General features: G+C 38.5%; 1 protein-coding gene across 1 annotated transcript in view; it reads right to left on the bottom strand.

The window, feature by feature from the left end:
- Positions 1-15,373, bottom strand: part of LOC308707040 (neural-cadherin) — a gene marked incomplete at both ends in the record, with an annotated part of 259,279 nt that overhangs the window by 44,548 nt on the left and 199,358 nt on the right. The gene's annotated exons all lie outside the window — the stretch shown is intronic.

The raw sequence follows: 15,373 nt of genomic DNA, 5'->3' as shown, positions 1-15,373 counted from the left end.
TAACTTGTAAAGTTAAAAATAAAGTTGTAATTCTGAGAAGAAAAGTCTAAATTGTGAGATAAAAAGTCACAATTACTTTTAATTATTATTATTTATTTTCATTCTGTGGCGAAAAACAAAAGAGATATGCAAACTTAGTATTCCGAGAAAAAAGTTTTTTTTATTTTGCAACTCAAAAAGCAAAGAAAAAAGTCTGAATTGTGAGATATGAAGTCAGAACTGTGAGGTATATTTGTTGTTTTCTGTGGCAGAAACAGCATTTGGTATGTTTACATCTACATTATGGCATTCTTCAAATCTTAATTAAAAGGCACATATTGTGCTTTTTTACTATTTTACCTTTCCTATAGTGTGTAATATACCTGTTTGTGCAATATGACTGTGACTGAAGCTCAATCGTTTAATTTTGCATGAGTGGTGCGAGCTCCAAAAGAGTGCTAAAATTTGCACAAGCCGTTCCTATCGCGACGATGATGATAAAATGTGCAACCCATTTGAATTCTATTGAGAATGTAGTAAAACGCTTCAGAGAAAGTAAAAAATGATGTGTACATTGAATGATGTGTACAGAAATGTATGTACATTTTAGGGTTTGTGATGTCACTAAGCCGGGAGGAATGCGGTGTAGTCCCTACCAGCCGTTTGTTGTAGTCCTTAAAGCAATTTCTTTAAATTAAAATATCTCCCCTTGCTTTGATCATTGAGCGTTGTAACTTTGCAGATGTTGTTTATGCTCAAACAGCAACATTACACACTAACTAAAATTAGAAAATTTAAATGATAAACAACCACCCCTTTAAGGGAATAGATTTTTTTTCTCTAAAGATGTATATTACATGTTGTTAGCAATAGTTTCTTAATAGGTTGCTATTTTGCATAACAAATGCAATAGATAAAAAAAGAAAGAAAAAAGTTAACACTGGCATACGCATATCAATAAGGAGCCATCAAGAGTCTTACATGTAATTGAATCCTTATTGTAACAAATGTTATAATTAAACAATTACAAGATGCTACTTTTAAGGCAGAGCACAAGTTAGAAAGAGCTTTAAAATATGGACCTTCTTGAATTATTGACTAAAACAAGTTTCCCCATGTGTAAATTGTGTTCTGCTAATAATGACAGATATTAGGAAAAACCTGCTTTCAGATATTCCAAGAGATGACAGGAAATGAACATGTTCAGTATAAGAACATTTTAAGTACAGATAGTTTGACTTCCCATTGCACTTTGCATAACTATAGGCTACTTTATTGCAGCTATGTTCTCAACAAATTTGCATGTTTGGACCATTTTGCAAAAAAACAAACAAACAAACAAACAAACAAACAAATAAATAGATCTCATGAGGGACCCCGGGACCCTGTTAAACAGTTCACACTCCAACCACCCAATGTTTAAACCAAAACTACAGAGGGAAACAACCAATCACCCCATAAAAAAACAAAGCCCCGCCCCCTTTGGTGAGTACCGCCACTTTATTTATAACATTGCATATACATGTTTATATCCAAACTATAAACTTTTATCCCAGTACTTCTGTGAAAATGTGAGTAAATGTAACGAAAAAGACTGAAAAGACCAGTTGTTTCATACCTATACATGACATGATACACTTCCAACACACTCTAAATGGTTGACAAATCACAACCTGCGTCACAATCAGAGTAGACTGGATGTTTTGGAAGGGGGGCTTTAAAGAGACAGGAACCAAAAGAGAGCGTGACAGGAACAGGCAGAGTGTGAAAAGAGGTGCTGCAGCAATGTATAGTATGTGAAAAACGATGTGTTTTTTGAACTTTAAATCATGTAAATGTATTCTACCAGACTTCCAGCAAAAGCTTTTCTCATCACGGGAACTTCCCAAACATCATCCCCCACAAATCAGTAAAACAGGAACCACACTCGACCATACAATACCAGTCTGATGTTGTGCATCCTTTTGCCATCAAAAATTTCCATATGAAAGATACACTTCATATGCATACGTATTGGCATGACTCAAACAGTAATCAACAGCTCTCTTGTTCTGCTTTCTGACAGATCAGCCCCACCTGTTGCGCACACTCTCAAATTCAGCCCACAAACAGCATCATCTTCTCAGAAACATCAATGACAAATTGCTTTCTTGTGGTTTGCCACCCAAGCACTGCTGTGTCCTCAGATCCTCTGCTTCAGTTCCTCTTTGGCAAGTCTAATCATAGTCTTTGAAAAATGCATGGGTCTATCGCCATCCTTCCTTTGTACGTCTGTCTTCTTTCTGTCTTTGTTTTCTTTCTCTCTTCGCTGTCTCACACATAGCTGCAGTTATAATTGCCCATTTGAAAAGAAAATGACATGGGTTGACGGCCTCTGTGCACTTATTACAGACGAAAGACAGACAGACAGTCAGGCAGGTCAATGAGCCCAACAAAGCAATCCAATGCATCACAAGGACTCTAATTACATTGTGCCCTAATCAAAACTATTCTAATGTTTAATAAAACAACATAGCAGAAGACAGGCTGAGGATATGTTCATAGCACTGACCGTCAAACTACACGGTTTGCCTGATGATCACTGCCATATCTAGTCTAGCGATTCCACCAATTGTCTGTTCACACCGAACATGCAACTGCTACTTGGCGCAATAACAGCCAATCAGATAATATTTGATGTTTAATGTACAGATATGAAGATTTCAGTGCAATTGTATTTCACAGTGGATTGTTTAAGTCTGTTTTCACCTGGACATTTTGTCAAATTTTGGGTTTATATTTCTGTATTGTCATGCTATGTAGCCAAAATTGACACTGTCCAGGTTAGGACAACATTTACATTAAAGAAATGTTTATCACGTCCCACCTCGTTAGAACACAGTGCAAAGATTTTTTTCTGAAGATGAAGACGCAGTGTTTGATCTGAGATGGATTAAAGGTGCATTTTGTAGGTCATTAGCTAGCTATCATTGCTATTCTTCATGTACTTTAGATACCTATACCACAATGGTGTTCGACACAGTACTGCCATCTAAAGACATGTATCAGCATGAATGTCTTTAAATAAAGCACACTGATACTAGTGAATTTTAGATACTAACAAATTTAATTCCTTTACCTGTCCATCAAAATTAAAAGCAACTTGTGCATCACAACTCAGGATTGTCTCTGTTATCAAATCTTTCCACCTTGTGCATGCCGTTCTGATGTTCACGCTAATTTTTTGTTTCTTTCTGGCTTCAGACCTTTTTTGCTTCATAGGCCTTACAGATGCGGATTCTCTCAGTATCTCCTTTAGTAAAGCACAATAAGAAGTGTCTATAGAGTCAATTTTCACTCTTCAAATCACCAAACAACACTACACTACTAGCGTATCTACAAAGACGGCATGAAGGATGAAGATACCCTTTGATGTTTAGTGAAGCACTACAGGTCACGTCATTTCAACATGCTTAAAAAACTGTGGGTGACCGGCTGGCTCATACATAATTAAAACAATTATAGGAAAATAGTACAGTCTTTATCTGAAGCGAGGATGGGATAACACATTTGGATGACTCTTCATAAAACTTAAAAATATCAAAAATAAAAGTGTAGTGAGTTTTTTTTTTTTTTTTTTTTTTAGATCCATTCTCATACGATGCCAACGTTTACAGGAATCTGTCTCAAAGATTTCATATAGCGTGTCAGATAGTCATTTTCGACTACACGTGCGGGATGGAAGAGTAATGGACACCGCAGAGAAAACTTTCCATGATAATGGCACAGATATTACATTTCTAATGTTGGCCCATTGATTACTGTCAGCCTCACAGTGTGCTGGATTTGGACAAATTTCTAGCCTGGGTCACCTAATGCTCTCCCAAGACACACATCCAGCAAGACAGAGGAGCCAATCTGGTTGCAATAAGACAAAATCTCAACCATCCGAATCAATACAATAAAGTAACTCTGTCAAGGCAACAATACCCTTTTAAGCTAAAGTTTCATGAAGACTATGACAGGTGACTCCCGTTTAGGCTGAGGATTGAGTAATGCATAAGCCCTGCGATTTGGTTTTGGTAAGAGTCAGTCGGCAGGGTTTTAGGGATGGATGAAGTGGTGCTTTGAGTGGGCAATTCAATGTGAGATCAAATTCTGAAACAGAATCAATGAAAAAGATAGTCCCACTGGAGCAAAAGAGAATATCGAAGCTGGTCTGAGAAAAGACTGAGCAAAGGAGCAGAACGATGAAAAAGCAAAATGTTTGCTGATCACACATTTTTGAGGTTCTTTGGGGCATTTCTCGCAAGCAGTTGTTTTGTGAACAAAAATGTCAAATAGCATAAAAACAGCAAGAAAGCAGTTTGACAGCCTTTTAATTCCCTAAAGAAACAACAGCCTTTGATAAACATCAGCAGGGTCACAGATCTTTCAAAAGCAGAAATGAACTGAATGAATTGGCCTCTGTCCCATGAAATTCACTGGGGTCAATGTGAGCAATACCTAAATATAAGAGTATGTGCTTGTCAGCGATGGAGAATGCCAGAGAAACAGTAAAACGCTTTAAAAACTTCTTCCTACATTGTGAAAAAAGACTCAGCTCTGTTCTGCTTGATGTACTAAATCAGACCAATTTATCTCCTCGAGTGAATCCTGGCATTAATATCAGCCATGATGGCTAAACACAATCCTCTTACTCCCTCTGGTCCGTTTTACCCCTTCCCTTTTGCTCATTTCCTGCCAGCAAAAACAGTATGAGGATTCCATTGGTTAGCCTGTGAAAGACCTACAATAATCTCCCCCCTGCCATCCATTTACAAATCCACCATTAAACCTCCTTCCTGACAATCTACATGTTGCTCCTTAAATCCTGAGGTCCAGCCCTCATTGGAGTGATGTGCACTGTGCTGGAATATACAGCAGGCATGTATCTGCATATCAGAAATAGTATTTTAATAAAGCATATAGTCTATGCTATTGTTGATAAGCACTTCATTGCAAAAAACAACAACAACAACAACAACAACATTTTCTTAACCAGTATTTGTCTAATTTCTCATTAAAGGTGCAATAGGTGATTGTCTACAGAAACATATTTTGACATGCTGGTTGAAAGTCTCCTCATATCCTGACAGCAATTACTATGTTAAGAGGTCTAAATGTATTTTTATAAATATATATCGTCTGTGAAAGGTGTAGAACCATAAATAATTCGGTCTGAATGAAATTATGCCATGTGTTCCCTATCAGTCAATGTGTGTTTGCGCAGCCTGTTCATGCAGACATCATCAGCGCGTTTCCCGTAAGCTGTGCAGACAGAGCGAGAATGGTAGGCAAACAGTTGTTTATGTTCGTTATTGTAGTACTCAAAGTTCCTTTTCAAGTCATTTCACTCAGCGGCCATCTTTGAAACGCCTCTCGGACATGCAAGTGCAGCTCCTATCTCTTTGAATGGGGAAACATCAAATTCTCCAAAACTGTTTGCCAAGCTTACGATTAAATTTCATATTTGAAATCACCAATGCAATTTGACAACAACTGTGTCATAAATTTTGTTTCTAAACACTCGAATCATGACAGAAAACTAATTTTTTTCAGGCTGGATAGAGCTAAGGTGATGTCACTTGTTGACGTTCAAAGTATTGTCAAACATCAGTATTGATTCCTGAAAAAGGCTTTTCCGAAGTACATACTGGACTTTGCGCATTCTTTATACTTTTCCCTCTTCTTTACTACTTGTTCATCGGAACGTTGTCTCTTTGATCGTGTGTCAGCCATATCAAAATTCAAGAGAATATAATTCTAACGTTAGTCGTTGTCGTTGTCTAGCTAGTCTCTCTTCTAGCTAACTTCCCTCTTCATGCTTCTCTCTCCTCCACTCCACTAATCCCCCCAACCCCCACCCCCAAATCATTCTTGTCGGTTATTGGCTGGAACCAAGCGGCAACATTCTGATCTGAGAAATGAAGCCTACCCGGAAGTGCGAAAAACTGCAATACATCGAAAATCCGCTAGGGGCAGGTCCCAAAAGGGAGCAAATGTCCATAGCCCCCATGTTAAAATGTCCGTTTTCACAGCATAAATTCATGTTTTTACAAGTTGGTCCCATGGACTTTTATTGTATTTTTCGATAGGTTCCGAGTGCCTGACAACTCTGAGGGGGGTGAATTTTTTTCTAACTCGTTAGTTTAGATCGTATTTAGATATAAAATATATGACAATAAGGGCGTGGTTAACTTTGATTGACAGCTTGATTGACAGCTGACAAGGCAGCGCCACGGAGAATGACAACATAAGAAGCGCCATTTTTTAATACAGTTGACATATAATACTACTGTTTCTGTATCATGAAATGTAGTTTTAAGAGTTTTTCAGGCGAGAATGTAGTTGTTTAAAGCTCAAATCTGTGGTTTATTTAAAGATTTATGAAAATTTTATCCAGTTGATCCAGCGATGACCGGGTGCTCGGCGCGATGAACCCCGCCTGGAACAGTCTTACATCGGCTTGACGTTCTGAGGTTTGCCGCCAATGCCGCAGACTCTGGCGTCTCTGTAGTGGTTAAACATGAGATATAATTCATCTTGTGTATATCTAATGGGCGATTTTTGGTCTCGTGAATCTATATTTTTTTCCCTGGGCAATCGTTTTGGCTGAGGGGAAGTTTCATAACTTTATAAGCTATTTAACTTTACCGATGTATGGTTAGACTCGTGCTGACTTTGTATGTTTGACTGAATTGTTTGCTTTATTTGTATAGCTTCTTATACCTTTTACCTATACTTTTATAATGGCTAACATTGATAAAACTGAAATTTAACAAAAAGAGACTGGGTTGAGTTTTTGTCATTTTAAATTTTAATACAACGAAGATGATATGTAATGTTGTTTACTGCAAAATCTGTTGTTTAGTACAAATGCACATATTGCCTGGACCATAAAATGTTTAATATTTTTATATTATATTTAAAATGAAAAGAGGCAGGTTTGTGTTTTATATATATATATATTTTTTTTTTCATAAATAGGCAAACGTTATGTGCAGTTGAATATAATCAATATGCGTTGCCTGAACCACATTTGTGTGGCTATAATGTTTAAGATTTCTTTAAATGAAAACGAAAAGAGTTAGTATGGTGTTTTATAACATATTGCGTTGCCTGAAATATACACAGAGATAACCGGAGTAGCAGGCGAACTGAGTGACGCGCGCTGCGTTAGAAGGTGGGCGGGGTTAGGATTTCCCAAGATTTTCCAAGATGGCGCCGCCCATACCCCCCATAAACGGCTTCAAACCCGTTCTTCAGAAAGTCTATGGGTGACGTCACAGACGCTTTGTCCATATTTTTTACAGTCTATGGCTGGAACACTGTTTATGTTTCGTTGTGCAGGTTGGGCCAGTTTGTTTTTGTTGTCGTTTGTGGAGCCTGGGGTGTCTACAGAGACACAGTTTTTTTACAGTGTGTTCAGGGAACAGGCAGCTAGCGGATAGTGAGGAGATGTTTGCTGGATGTGACAAAATATGTTTCAGCCTAAAAAATGTGTGACATCGCTTAGAGCACCTTTAATAGAAAGAGGACATTGAGAGCTAAACACTCAAGGATGGTTGGATGGCTGATGTATGTGAGTAACAGTGTTTGTGCAAGAAAACATTGATATTTAAAGCACTCTGCTGCAGGACTGTCTAAGTCTCTCTTGACACAGAAATAACCAAGCAGTGTGAGTAAGGGACCCAAAAGCAATTTCATTCTGCCAAAGCAAGATAATCATATAGACCATGTCATATCAATGCATACAAATCCCTATTTTTCATACAAATGTCTATGTTTGATAAACCGTTCTGTATGATTGCACACAGTACAAACAAACATTTTTCATATAAATACTCATATTTTGGCATCGGAAAAAAAGGCACATATACATATGCTTGAAGGCTGAAGAAAACCGGAAGGTTGACGTAACACACGCAACACTAAAGTTGTTGCCTGCGGACGTTATTAGGATTAGAGGAGGGCTTGAGGCATGAAGCGCTATGGCCCACAACGCCAGCTCACCACATTACATGCTCACTAGGTCTGACCGCTCACAAATCCTTAGCTTTACTTTCTTCTTTTAATTAAACCACTGAGAGCTAAATGAATTTCTCCATATTTTTCAAGGTGATGAAATGAGGCGTAGAAAAGACATACTGTATATCAGAATGGGATGTTAAGCCACTGCATGCGCATGTGTTGCATGTATGATCTCATAGTGGTATTAAAGCAGAAATGTACATGATGTTTCAGATAATGTAATACAAAGGACATTATGGGCAAATAGGATTGCATGAGAGTCAGTCTCCCCAGTAAAAAAATAAATAAATAAAAATAAATACAGTTATGGAAACAGGTTTGTGTGTGTGTGTGTGTGTGTGTGTGTGTTGGGGGGTGGTGGATGTAAGTCTGAGTGAGGTAAATGGTCAACATATAAATTATACAATGAACAAATGTGCAATTTCATTTTTTAAATGCCCCCTTTGGAAGAAGTCAGTCTGGTATTTATGATGTGTTCATTGCTCTGCATTTTTAATTTCCCTGCTGAAGGGAAAAATCCTCCATATGTACTATTTATGAAGGCTATATCCTTAACACCAAGCATATCTGCGGACTGATTTTCTCCTTGATTCGTTTAACTCAAAAGTTAAAAGTGTAATTGATTATATTGCTCCTGTGAAAGTCAGGAAGAGGAGTGACAGACAAAAATCACCTTGGAGAAACTCAACAGCAGTGCAAAATATGAAAAGACAATGCAGAAAAGCAGAGCGCATGTGGCGGAAGACAAAACTTGTAGTCCATTATAACATCTACAAATACAGCCTTCATGCTTTCAATATGGAACTAGGCAAAGCTAGACAGACTTTCTTCTCAAATATTATAAACAGTAATTTAAACAACACACGCACTCTTTTTGCTACTGTAGAGAGACTGACAACCCCCCAAAGCCAGATTCCCAGTGAAATGCTCTCAGACAACAAGTGCAGTGAGTTTGCTTCTTTCTTCTCTGAGAAAATCAATAATATCAGAAAGGTGATCAGCACATCCTTGAGTTGCACTGAGGTCAGACAGATCAGACCACCTGAGAAAGTAGTTACTATGTCTGATTTCAAAGAAACTGATGGCAAAATTTTGGAAGAAACCGTACAGCAGGGCTATTCAATTAGTTTCATTTGAGGGCCGCATTATCAAATCGAAAAGTTGAGGTGGGCCGGTGGGTTGGTTTGGGGGTTTATCTTATTTATTGAAACATAACAGTTTCAATAAATAAGCTAAAGTAACCCTAAAGAAGTGTGGTATTTACTTGGAAATGTGGTACCCAACAGTATGCAAATATATAAAACCATAATAAATAAAAACTTGATAATTTACAGCTGTGTACAACTATTTTCATTGGAACAAATAAATTATTTATACAAACTTATAGCTGTTGGTGAGAAATAATAATTATTTTATTTATAATTGTTATGCTTAAATGAAAATATTCTGACAGTGAGACTTGTTAACCACAGGCTACTCACTCCCACTGCATAAAAAATGCCTAAACACAAGTTAAAAACTATACGCACCTTTACAAAGAAACTGACATAATTTCATAACAAGCATTAAATATATATTCCTCTACCCACCTAATAAATCTAATGCAATATAAATCACTATATTTACTATTATACTATATAATATTATAGTATATATATTACTATATTTATTTATTACTACATAGTATTCAATATAAATATTGCACATTTCTGCCCAACCATGGTAAATTACTACAGTAAATGTGGTAAATGTTGTAAGGGTGATAGGGGATTTAAAGTCTTATAATTTCGTTCATGCCACAATGTTTCTCCTGCTTTCCTCATCAGTCTTGTTGGGAATGTTGAGGCTGTTTCATCCGATTTAATACTAATTAAATCATCGAGTGATTTGTGGTTTGTAACAGAAATGTTTCTGTCGAACTGAAACGCTTCCACTGGTTGTCGCAACGCTGTTTAATATTAGTGTGTCCGGGACCGGGAAAAAAACGCAACTCCGCGCTGGGCCGTGTTTAAACAACTAGTGAAACAACTGAAAACATCGCTATTTGTTGTAACTGTAGGCTACTGAACGAGAAACCGCTTCAGATGATTCAGTGACGGAGCAGTCCGAATTAATCCGAATAGTTTTAGACCGTTATGCAAGCGCGTTTAGAAAGAATCGAACCAAAAGAATGATTCATTCACGAATGATTGGTAGCCTATCGCTGGTTCAGTCGACATAAATTCGGGACACATATAATAACTGCTGAAATATTCACACGTAAAACGTTTCTCAGGTCAATCGGAGCGAAAAGAGGAGGAGGGAGGTTGGTGCCGTCGGGCCGCATGGAGATGGTTGGCGGGCCGCATGTGGCCCGCGGGCCGCCAATTGAATAGCCCTGCCGTACAGCACCTTAAAACATCAACCTGCACTCTTGACACACTTCCCACATCATTTTTCAAAAGTGTCTTAAACAGTTTAGAAGCAATTCTTCTATAAGTGGTAAATGCCTCACTTCTCTCTGGGAGTTTTCCAAACTCCCTGAAAACTGCAGTTGTCAAGCCCCTCCTGAAAAATAGCAATCTGGATAAGACCATATTAAGCAACTATAGGCCGATCTCAAATCTTCCTTTCATAGGCAAGATCATTGAAAAAGTTGTCTTCAATCAGCTGAACAAATTCTTGAGTTGAATGGATCCTTTGACAATTTTCAATCTGGTTTCCGACCGCACCACAGCACAGAGACAGCGCTCATAAAGATAATAAACGATATTCGCTTAAATCAGTGATCTCAAACTCAATTCCTGGAGGGCCACAGCTCTGCACAGTTTGCTCCAACCCTAATCAAACACACCTGATCCAGCTAATCAAGGTCTTCAGGATTACGAGAAACTTCCTTGCAGGTGTGAGTTGGAGCAGGTTGGAGCTAAACTGTGCAGAGCTGTGGCCCTCCAGGAAATGAGTTTGATATCACTGGCTTAAATAATGATACAGGCAAATTATCAGTGCTCAGTGCTGCATTTGACACTGTCGATCATAACATATTTCTTGACAGGCTGGAAAACTGGGTGGTGCTCGAAACACTCAGTTTCAAAAAAGTTTGAAATCTTCTTTGAATTGTTAAAACAACCAACAACAGCACATTAGAAGCTTGAACTCATTCTCTCGCTGCTAGACTAGTACAGGTCAAGCGCTACGAACCGGAAGTAGGCAACCGGAGTCGTCATTATGGCAGCGCGCATTGTTTAGAGCAGAATAAGGTAGATAGGAGACCATAAGTCTGAGTGGACATCCATGACATGCAGAGTCCCTCAAGGCTCAATTCTTGCGCCACTCCTGTTCAACCTGTATATGCTCCCAATGAGCCAAAAAATGAGAAAGAACCAAATTGCTTACCACAGCTATGCAGACGACACACAGATACTTAGCCCTATCGATTAACTAATACAGCCCCATTGACTCCCTGTGCCAATGCATTGATGAAGTCAACAGATGGATGTGCCAAAACTTTCTTCAGTTAAACAAAGACAAAACTGAAGTCATTGCCTTTGGAAACAAAGATGAAGTTCTCAAGGTGAACGCATACCTTCACTCTAGGGGTCAAACAACTAAACATCAAGTCAGGAATCTTGGTGTGACACTAGAGTCAGACCTTAGTTTCAGTAGTCATGTCAAAGCAATAACTAAATCAGGATACTATCATCTGAAAAATATTGCAAGAATAAGATGCTTTGTTTCCAGACAAGACTTAGAGAAACTTGTGCATGCTTTCATCACCAGCAGGGTGGCTTATCGTAATGGACTCCTCACTGGCCTTCCCAAAAAGACCATAAGACAGTTGCAGCTCATACAGAACGCTGAAGCCAGGATTCTGAGCAGAACCAGAAAATATGAACATATCACACCAGTCCTCAGGTCTTTACACTGGCTCCCAGTTAAATTTAGGATTGATTTTAAAGTATTATTACTGGTATATAAATCATTCAATGGCCTAGGACCTCAATACATTGCAGATATGCTCACTGAATAAAAACCCAACAGATCACTTAGGATCATCATTAGGATCATATCAGCTAGAAATACCAAGGGTTCACTCTAAACATGGCGAGTCCGCTTTTAGCTATTATGCCAGCCACAGCTGGAACCAGCTTCCAGAGGAGATCAGACTTGCTCCTACAGTAGTCGCATTCAAATCCAGACTCAAAACACATCTGTTTAGCTATGCATTTACTGAATGAGCACTGTGCCACTCACTGTTCGTCCGACTGTTTGTACTGTACTGTATTTTATTTTATTTTTCTAAACTGCTTTAATTATTCTTATTTTTTTATTATTTTAATTTCTTATATGCAAAACACTTTGAATTGCCATTGTGTATGAAATGTGCTATATAAATAAACTTGCCTTGCCTTGCCTTGCCATATCACAAGCAGCGATTAGAACACAACTCACATCTGCAAGCACATCTCAGATATCATTAGGAGATTCCACATGGCAGCTGCTCTCTTGATTTGGTTCTAAACAACCCATACATACTAAAATACTGAGCTTTATAAATCACTGATAAGCATCCATTAGTGCCCTAGCTTTGGTGGCCCATTGGTGGTCTCCAATAATACGGGTGAAGGTTTCTGTGTGTTACTGTCTTTCCATTTACGCAACACAACAAGATTAAATGAAATGAAATACATCTTCTCATATGTATTACCTCATTATTTCATCTGACTCCATAAATGAAAAATGTTTTAATGATATCTGAGTATCATTAAAAGTGAGTGAATGTTTGATTATTCGTTAAGTATATTTAGCCAGTTCAGATTAGGAAACTATGTCGCTCAGAGGTCCTCACTGTTTAACGTGGGTCTCACGTTCACAAGCCCATCAGTTTTGGTCACCAAACAGAGTTAATTGCTATACCGGAGATCGGTCACATTCACGTTTACACAATCAAAGATACTTTAGTACAGCCCTTCATGGAATTGCATACACTTGAATTTAACTTAACGTTTTCTTCAGTAGAGGTATGGCCACTATTACTGATATAAGCTGACCAACATTACTTCTCTTATAATAGCTTTGGATTGGCCATGCCGTGGTTTCCCACGTACACTTATCTAAAGTAACATTAAATTAAAACAGAGATAAGACACACCCAAATTTAGATTGGTCAAGCAGCATTTGCTGTTCTACACGGAAATTCACTTCTTGTCTTGTGTTTATATTTTGGTCCCCCTATTGAGTGGTTCACAACCGTGGGATCAGAATTTGTAATTGAATGGGTTCTTGATATCTGTAGAAGAGAATACTTATTTACATACAGGAGGGTAGTTTGAATGAAGGATCTGGGGGGGGGGGGGACCCCCAAAATTATAAAAATTATTTTATAATTTTATATTAAAATTATAAAATAATTTTAATATAAAATTATTTATATTAAAATTATTATAAAATTATTTTATATTTTTATAAAATAAAATAAAATTTTATTTTCATTTCTCATATTTTATAACTTCTTTTAGCTTTTAACTGCGCATGACTCGAGCAGGACTCGAATGCGCAGTTTCGAATGCGCATGCGTCGCGTCTGAGCGCGTTGTTGTCTTTGGAGCTCCATCGATTGATTTATAATTCTTGATTTCTCTTTAAACTCACTTACAACGAACATTTTCTACTTTTCCTCACCTCATAGTTATAACGCGGATTGTTGAGCAGACGCGTCTCAAGCCTTGTGATCCAACGCTGGATACTCTTATAGGTTACGTCCGTGGATCACGGCTGAACGCGTCTTCTCCGCACTCATTTAAGTTACAAACAAACATTTTTTCGCCTATCGTGCGTCTACTCTACACCCGTACCACTGAAAAGACGGATTATATCCAAGACTTAAGCCATAAATTAGTATTAATATTGATAGCACCACTGGTAGCGTCGTTGCTAACTTAACTTACTGTCCATCTGTTAAAATGGCGAATATATCAAATGTAAGTAGTCTACCTTTTGGTGCAGGTGAGGACACATTTGAGCTGCACGCGGTGCAGTCTGAGCTGGAAGCTGTTGAGAAACAGATCCACGACCTTTTAGTAAGAAAAGCCGAGCTGATAGACCGGCGTTTGGCTCTCGAAACATCACGTGCCGAGGCACACAAATCAGAGATTAATGTTACTAACCCGCTGACTCCGACCTCGTCTACTCCGTGCGTTCCTCAACATCGGTCCCGAACGTCGAGGTCGCGATCAGCCATGGTCTCGTTCACTCCGGCTCCAACATGCCATCACGAAGCCTGGATTTTTCCGCAGCGGAAGTCGCGAGTCAGGTCTAGACCAAGAAAACTCTCTCCGACCCTCCCGGCTTTCGAGATATCCACACAAAACCGCTTCTCCCCTCTTCGCGAAACAGAACGCGATGCTGTGATCATCGGCGATTCCATCGTTCGACACGTACACGTTACGTTAAATAAAAGTAAGGTGCATAGTCACTGCTTTCCTGGTGCTCGTGTTTCTGAAATCGCTGCTCACGTTCCCGAGATTCTGAACGAGCGCGTCGGAACCGTTGTCCTGCACGCGGGAGGGGCCGACATCAGGCTGTGCCAGACGGAGGTTCTGAAGAAAGACTTCAGGAATCTGATCGATACGGTACGCAGCACATCGCCTGATATAACGATTATTGTGTCAGGACCGCTTCCCACGTACCGACTAGGTCATGAAAAGTTTAGTAGATTATTTGCGCTTAATGAATGGTTAATGTCATGGTGCAATGAGCAGAAACTTCTCTTTGTAAATAATTGGAATCTGTTTTGGGAGCGTCCTAGGCTTTACCGTGCTGATGGCTTACACCCAAGCAGATTCGGATCGGATCTTCTGTCAGATAACATCTCCAAAATGTTAAATACCTTTTGACTAGTAAACAAAAGTCCAAATCATAGTCTCTGCTGCACCAATTTAACTGATATAAATAGTGTAGAACATTGCATAGAAACTGTGTCTATTCCTCGTTTAGTGAGATCAAATCAGAAATCTACTGCAGGATCTAGAAAAAATCTAATTGTTATTAAACCAGAAAATGTTGCTATTGGTAATCAAAAACAATTTTTAAAGCTAGGTCTTCTAAACATTAGATCACTCACACCTAAGGCAGTTATTGTAAATGAAATAGTCACAGATAATAGCTTCGATGTACTTTGCCTTACTGAAACCTGGCTTAAACCAAATGATTATTTTGGTTTAAATGAGTCTACTCCAGCAGGATACTCCTATAAGCACGAGCCCCGTCTGAATGGTCGTGGCGGCGGTGTTGCAACAATCTATAGAGATTTTCTCAATGTTACTCAGAAAACGGGTTATAAGTTTATTTCATTTGAAGTACTT

The sequence above is a fragment of the Scardinius erythrophthalmus genome (assembly GCF_964197995.2).
Source record: "Scardinius erythrophthalmus genome assembly, chromosome: 2".
Taxonomy (NCBI): Eukaryota; Metazoa; Chordata; class Actinopteri; order Cypriniformes; family Leuciscidae; genus Scardinius; species Scardinius erythrophthalmus.
This window is presented reverse-complemented; position numbering and strand designations above follow the sequence as displayed.